Source organism: Aquarana catesbeiana, linkage group LG03, assembly GCF_042186555.1.
Source record: "Aquarana catesbeiana isolate 2022-GZ linkage group LG03, ASM4218655v1, whole genome shotgun sequence".
Taxonomy (NCBI): domain Eukaryota; kingdom Metazoa; phylum Chordata; class Amphibia; order Anura; family Ranidae; genus Aquarana; species Aquarana catesbeiana.
Window position 1 is genome coordinate 732,448,388 of NC_133326.1, and position 7,900 is coordinate 732,456,287.

The following is a 7,900-nucleotide window of genomic DNA, read 5'->3' on the forward strand; positions in this document are numbered from 1 at the left end:
TGCAAGACCTCGCGTAAATTGGCATCTGTGAAAACATAATATTGCCATGGCCTCCAAGGGTCACAAAAGGACTACCAGTTATAGAGGGTACACCTTTAAGCTGAGTGGTAAGGAAGGTCTTGTATTTTTATTGGGTTGTTGCATGAGGTGCAGCAAGCATGCTACAGTTTTATCTGCTAGATCGACATTAGTCAAGTGATTGATAGCACTAGCCACCTCTTGCCAAAATAGTTTCAGTTTCTGGCACTTCTAGAAAATGTGTAACATTGTGCCTCGTCCGATGTTGCACCGCTAGCACGTGTCAGGTACCTGCGGAAAAATACTGTGTAGGGTTGTGGGCACCCAATACACCTCGTTAGGATCGGATAACTGGTCTCTTGGACCTTAGTGGATATGGAGAATTTTCTGGCAAAGTGGAGGATTTTCTCCTTTTGTGAGTCAGTGAACTGCATAGCAAGGTCGGATTTCCACCACGAGATGGAAAAGGGGGTAAAACCTGTCGCTGGTCGAATCAGGGCAGCATAGAAGGTAGAAAGGCTGTGTCAACTCGTTTCCCTCTTATGGCAAATACTCTCCCGCTCTGTTAGCTGATGAGAGATACCTGGGGAATGGGAGCATGGACGGAGAAAGTGCAAAAAACTGCAGACCACTCCAAAAACTCCAAAAGTCTAAGGAGTATACAGCGGAGGCAAGTTCAGTGGATGTTAGTTTGCCATCCAACCGCAAGATGTCCCAGAGATGAAGAGGGCCGCCCAACATCAAGAAACTGGTGGTTCTGAAGACTGGGCTCAAATTCCAGATTACCCAAAATAGGGACCATTGGGGAAGGAGCAATCGAGGAGCAATGGAAGGCATCCCTAGACACTGACAAAATACTTCCCAAGGTAGAATGATCACTGAGAACCTTTGGCATCGAGGAGGAAATCTATGGCCAGCTCCTCACCATACCACCCGAGTCCTCCATCTCCATGGCCACCCAGTGCTTTGCCTCAGCATGACATTGGCTGTCAACCAGCCTATTGAGGTGAGCCGCTCTCAGAGGATTTTGTTGCCCTTCCATGTGCACCTTACTGCAAAGATCAGTTCTAGGTTTGGGTGGTTGTCACTTTTTTTGTACTGTCGGTTGAATTGGATGTGGGGATGCACTGGATGCCCTCAACTACCATTGTGCTCTTGCTGGGTGTCAAGTGAGTCCCTGTGCCTTTAAGGAGGGGTTGGCTCCCTCCAGGCATTCCTGCCCTTAATCTATCCACTGCTATATGTGCCCCAACTTGGGAGAGTCTGGAAATGATAGAGTTAGGACCGCAGTACATAGAGGAGCCTTGGCATGGGCACTGCGACTTCAACATAGATTTACAAATGTGTCCAACTAAACCCTCTGCTTTTAATGGGAATTGTTAGACGACCAATCTGTTTGTTTTTACAGGCTGACTGATCAGTGTGCTGGGAAATCTTCTGTTTGTTTGTGATGTGTAGGAGGATGTTACCCCTCCCCCTTCCCAATGCATTCGTCTCAGGTGTCAGAGATTTTCATTACATTTCTCTTCTGCTGTCAGCGATGGCGTCTGGTGATCTGGGAGCTGAGCTGGAATGTTCCGTCTGTCTGAACATTTATACCGATCCTGTAACCCTGAAATGTGGTCACAACTTCTGCCGGGTCTGTATTGATCGTGTGCTGGATACACAGCAGGGGTCTGGAGGATATTCCTGTCCTGAATGCAGAGAGGAGTCTCCGGATCGTCCTGCACTGCAGAAGAACATTACACTGTGTAACCTAGTGGAGAATTTCCAGTCTGCTCCGCCAGATCAGGAGTCCGGGGTCTTCTGTACTTACTGTGTGGACTCTCCTGTACCTGCTGTTAGATCCTGTCTGCTCTGTGAGGTTTTTTTTGTGTGATGAACACCTGAGAGACCACAAAAAGTCCCCAGAACATATCTTATGTGACCCCACCTTGTCCATGGAGAGCAGGAAATGCTCCGTCCATAAGAAGATCCTGGAGTATTACTGCACTGAGGATGATACCTGTATCTGTGAGCTTTGTGTAACAGGAGAACACACAGGACATGAGATGGTGTCACTGGATGAGGCTTCTGAGAAGAAGAAGGAGACGCTCAGGAATGTTCTGCAGAAACTTCTGACAAAGAGAGAGGAGACGGAGGAAAGAGTCCAGAGTCTGCAGGAACACAGGAGGAAAGCAGAAGAAGAAGAAGCTGGTGACACCGAGAGAGTCACTGCCCTGTTTAGAGATCTCAGGAGACGTCTGGAAGACCTGGAGAAGAGAGTCCTGAGTGACATCACCGGGAGGGCAGAGAGGTTCTCCATCTCCATCCAGGATCTGGAAATAAAGAAGGAGGAACTGTCCAGGAAGATACGTCACATTGAGGAGCTGTGTAACATGACGGATCCACTGACTGTCTTACAGGAATCAGACACAGGTGACTTGTGTAATACTGAGGATGGAGATAATGAGGACAGAGAGAGACATGAGGAACTCCTCCATGATGGAGGGGGTCTGGATGTGACGGGGGTCTTACACACAGGTTTATCTGATATAATAACAGAGGTAAATGTATACTATATACAGGGAGCTGCAGACATATCACTGGATGTAAACACAGCTTATATTAAGTTACAGATATCAGATGACGGGAAAACTGTAACCAGGTCAGATATAGAGCAGAATTACCCAGAAACACCAGAGAGATTCCAGTATTATCCTCAGGTGATGAGCAGTCAGAGTTTCTCCTCAGGGAGACATTACTGGGAAGTGGATGTCGGAGGGTTAAAGAGCTGGAGAGTCGGGATGTGTTACCCCAGTATAGAGAGGGGATGGGAGGTGTCATGGATTGGATATAATAAAGAGTCCTGGGGATTGGATAGGTATAATAATCAGTATTGGGTGATACATGACTGCAAAGAGACACTCTTACCCACCAATCTCTCCAGTAACAAAGTCAGGATATATCTGGATTATGAGGCTGGGCGGATCTCATTTTATGATCTGTGTGACCCGATCCGACATCTCCACACCTTCACCACCACCTTCACTGAGCCCCTCCATGCTGTGTTAGGTGTATATGAAGGTTGTATAAAGATATGTGGGGGGAGGCGGGAGATGTGAGAACTCCGCCCACAGTCTGGTGACATCACAGTGATGAGTGGTGGGATTGGTTCATTGATCAGCTAATGATTGCGGGAAGTGGTGATTCCTGGGAGAAATCTGAAGTCCTCCTTCTGAAAATACAAGTTCCCTGGCTTTGTGTAATGTAAGAACTTATAAATTGGTAGTAAAGACAAAATAAGAAATTACAGATATGATGTCGTCTCTCACTGACATGAACACAGCAGTCTTTGTTTTTCGGAGCCCCATGTAACTTCGTTCTTTTACCTGTTGGTTCTGCAGTTATTTCCCAACTTCCTATGACAGACCAATCTGTCCAGCAAAAGTGGCAGTTAGAGGGTTGGGGCAAACGATTTACCACTGACAGGGGTGCTTACAATGATCAGCTTTTATTCATTGATGTAAAACCTTTATCCCAAAAAGAGACACAAATGTTGGTGTAACGGCTTATAAAGTGTTATCTGGAGTTCAGCTTTAATTTGTTAGTCACTTATGTAAAGTCCATTTAAAACTTCTAGTCCATCCAACACCCCCCTCTCCAGACAATGCTGCTGTCCAGGGGGGTCTCCACTGCCCCTCCATAGATAGAGGAGCCACCCTAAGACAGGAAGTGTGTTACTGGTAGGATCACCAGGGGAAAATAAAGGGAAAAAACAGAAAAGGAATGCCGCCACCATATCTAAGGATCAGTAATCTCCAATATATCTCATTTTTGTTTTTGGATTTATTACCACTTTAAGTCTCCAACCCGGAACAAGCATGCTGGGAATAAGAATCGGAAAAGTGTCAGAATTCCTTATCTTTATACTTGTTCCGGGTCAGAGACTGAGTTTGTATTGAAGGCAAAGCATCAGCATGACAGCCAGGGAACTAGCATTCTCATAGAGAGTAATAGTAGCAATGGTGGCCCCCATGATTCTCTCATGACAGGCTCAATTTAAATAAATGTGATTTACAATGATAACCTTCCAGGGACAGTCCCGGGATTTGGAGGTTTATCTCTGGAAATGTTGCTGATTTTAATAATAATTTCTCCATATTTCTCTATTATAATTTATATTACAGAGTGAGTTCACCTTCATGGTAATAATAATTGGTGACGGGTATTTTATTCCTCATTTTCCTGTTTCTATCAATGTTGGCAGTTTTCAAATCTGGAAATACACGTCTTCATTAAATCTTTCTTATGAGATAAAAATAAAATCAGTAAAACACAGACATGTGTGAGGTTATTACTAGTAATGAGCGTGATGTATCGGGGTTTGGGTTGGGTTGGGTTGGGTTGGGTTGGGTTGGATTGGTTTGGTTTAGATTGGGTTGGGTTGGATTGGTTTGGTTTGGATTGGTTTGGGTTGGGTTGCTTATGGGTTTGGGCTCACCAAACATTGATGAAGTTCAGGTGTGGAATGTGAACCTCACCGACATCAACAAAAGCCGAACATTAGAAATCAGTAATGAACACTTTCTAGGCTTATAGGAATGGGGTTTCCAAATGAATGACATACGGGGGCTGGGCAGTGCTTTGGGGAAATGTATCAAAGCAAAAAATAAAGCAAAAATTATAATTCAGGCCGGTTGACACGTCTACGAATATTAAAAATGCAGATCATAACTCATATAAAACGCATTTACCTGTGTTTTTAACCACTTAAAGTGGCTATTAAGCCACTATATTATGATCATGCCATCCCCTCTGTTAAATAACATTAGGTGTCCCAGTGTCTGTATTATATAAAAAAGATGCCAATTTCTACCTTATATCAGAGCGTCTCCCAGCGCTCACGTGACTCCTCGGCTCTTTCCTCTCCCCAGCTGACAGCTTAAGCGGGAGGGGCCGAGAACTCCCGCAGATGTCAGATGGAGAGAAGGGGAGGAGAGAGAGCCGAGGAGTCACGTGAGTGCCGGGGGACACTCTGATATAAGGTAGAAATCGGCATCTTTTTTATATTGCAAAGACACTGGGATACATAATGTTATTTTACAGAGGGGATGGTATGATCATAAAATAGTTATGATTGCAGCAGGAGGGAAGAGCTGAGGAGTGGACAGAGCTGACAGGCAGGGAGGGGCGGGGGGAGGAGAACACAGAAAAGTAGAGAGGAGAGCTGCAGATGATGGAGGCACGTAAACTGACCACGGTGTCAGGGCTCGGCAGCCATGATAAACTGTGGTCAGTTTACATAGGGGGGACCAGAACCAGGCAGGATCAGCCAGGTATTTCAGGTGATACAGGAGGCCAAATTGCACATCACTGTGCGGTATAACATTTTTTTTTAGGGTAACAAATGCTTTAAAGCGGTATTATACCCCGCCTCGTCATTTTTAGCTACAGGTAAGCCTATAATAAGGCTTACCTGTAGGTATAATGAATATCTCCTAAACCTGTACGGTTTAAGAGATATTCCACTTGCATGCAGCCGCTGGCATCTGAAGGTCCGGCGGAGGCTGCCGGAAAATCAGAGCTGCTTGCCGGAAATTAGACGCATGCGCGGGAGTGACATCATCGTGGCTCTGGCCTCTCACAGCGTCAGAGCCGTGAACCCGGAAGACACGCAAGGGGAAAATGTCAGCTACCTCGGCGGTGTCTGGGACCCGATGCCAGCACTTCAATCTAAGGTAAGTGATCACGTGACTGACATAACGCATGTGATAAGCTTTAGTGAATTGTGCCCATTGTAACTGCGAATAAATTCCACAAGGAAATTACAAGAAGGAAGAAAACTCCAGCCAATAAAATCGCTTCCAACTTCTCACACATATTCAAAGAACATTTCACAGGAAAAACTTTACTGAGTTGATAAATAAAGCTCTGTGTGTGGGGGAGGTGCTGCGGATCATTCACATGGGTGCTGTGACCTGTACAATCAGTGTTTTTTCTATGTGGCTGGGGCTGTGTGTAGGCAGCCTATATTACTCTATGGGGACGCAGCGGTTGTATGAACACAGGTCCTAATTTGACAGGCAGTTGGGTGCACGTCTACGTCCCCGAACACAGTCAGTGTGCATTCAGGGCCACTCACCTGTACACCAGTCATATTAGGACCTGAGACTGTGTTCATATAGCCGCTGCATCCCCATAGAGAACCAGGCGGCTCCAGACGCACAAACAAACCTCTCATTCACACTGTATGTTCCAGAGAAGCCGTGTGAATGAGCCATTTTTTTTCAAGAAAATGTTTCATAATTTTCAAAAGTTATAATAAAATAATAACAAAGTAATAATAAAAAAGAAAATAAACTCATAAAAATACTTCACAATCTCATAGTAAGTCACAATGCATGAGACTGTAATACTAGAAAAGGAAAACTCCAATAGTGAAGACATCTAGATTAGACAATTTCACAATACACAACCTCACTAAATATGAGTTACATCACAAGAACATGTTCAAAAAATCCAGATCAAAGTGTGGATGAATGGGACTCCCGAGCAAGGATTATAGAATAATTCCGAGCAGTAAATGAAGACTACATTTGTCACATGCACTGATATATTTGTATGGAAAAACGATACAAAAGAAAACAGAAAAAAAACATATTAATCCATAGTAAGGATTCAAGCATTGTGTCCTTATCCAACAACAAAGATCCTAGGAAACTAGCCAACCCTAAACCTAACCCTAACCTAACCCTACACTAACCTTACCCTAACCTTACCCTAACCTAACCTAACCCTAAACCTAACCTAACCCTACCCTACCCTAACCTTACCCTAACCTACCCCTACCCTACCCCTAACCCTACCATAACTCTACCCTAACCTTACCCTAACCTAACCCTAACCTACCCCTAACCTTACCCTAACCTAACCCTACCCTACCCTAACCTTAACCTACACCTAACCCTACCTTAACCTTACCCTAACATAACCTAACCCTACCCTAACCTTACCCTAACCTAACCTAACCCTAAACCTAACATAACCCTACCCTACCCTACCCTAACCCTACCCTACCCCTAACCTACCCCTAACCTAACCCTACCCTAACCCTACCCTACCCTAACCCTACGCTACTCCTAACCCTAACCTACCCCTAACCTAACCTTACCCTACCCTACCCTTACCCTAACCTTAACATACCCCTAACCCTACCTTAACCTTACCCTAACCTAAACCTACACTATCTCTAACTCTAACCTTTACCCTACCATAATTTTTATTGGGTTTAAGACAAAACCAACATACATAAGAAAAACAACAACTAAACAAAACTTGGTTGTTCATTGGTATACAGCAGCACTTATTAAACTCATATAGCAATGGTGGCTTTTCAATCATACATTAATTACACAATAAGAGCGGTGTTCAAACTTACTACCAGTATAAAGCAACATTGGAGATCCTCATATGGAAAATCATGGTACGACCTATAGGCAACCTGCAAGGTGGATTCATTTTGAGGAGAGAGTCAAAGGACTGGCTAACCATCTATCCCAGATTTTGTGGAATGTTTTATTCCGTTTCCTAAGTTCGAAGGTAAGCCTATACAGTGGTATAGAGTCATTAATTAGCTTCAGCCAAAGGGATTTCAGAGAGGTCTGTGTACCCGTCCATGATAGTAATATAACCTTTTTAGCGTAAAAATAAAGAATACGGAGTAGCCTCTTGGCATGTAATGGTATATGCAAGTCGCCAAAAATGCCCAATAGGCAATTCTTGGGGTGGATAATGTTATGGAGGCCTAAAGCCGAAGAAATGAAGAAACCCACCTTCACCCAGAAGTCCTGAACTACCGGGCATGACCAGAAGCAGTGTAGGAAATCGGCCTCCCCGCCAC

General features: G+C 44.5%; 1 pseudogene; it reads left to right on the forward strand.

Annotated features, from left to right (window-relative positions):
- Positions 1–1,278: 1,278 nt before the first annotated feature.
- Positions 1,279–4,338, forward strand: LOC141134952 (E3 ubiquitin-protein ligase TRIM39-like; annotated as a pseudogene).
- The last annotated feature ends 3,562 nt before the right edge of the window (positions 4,339–7,900 follow it).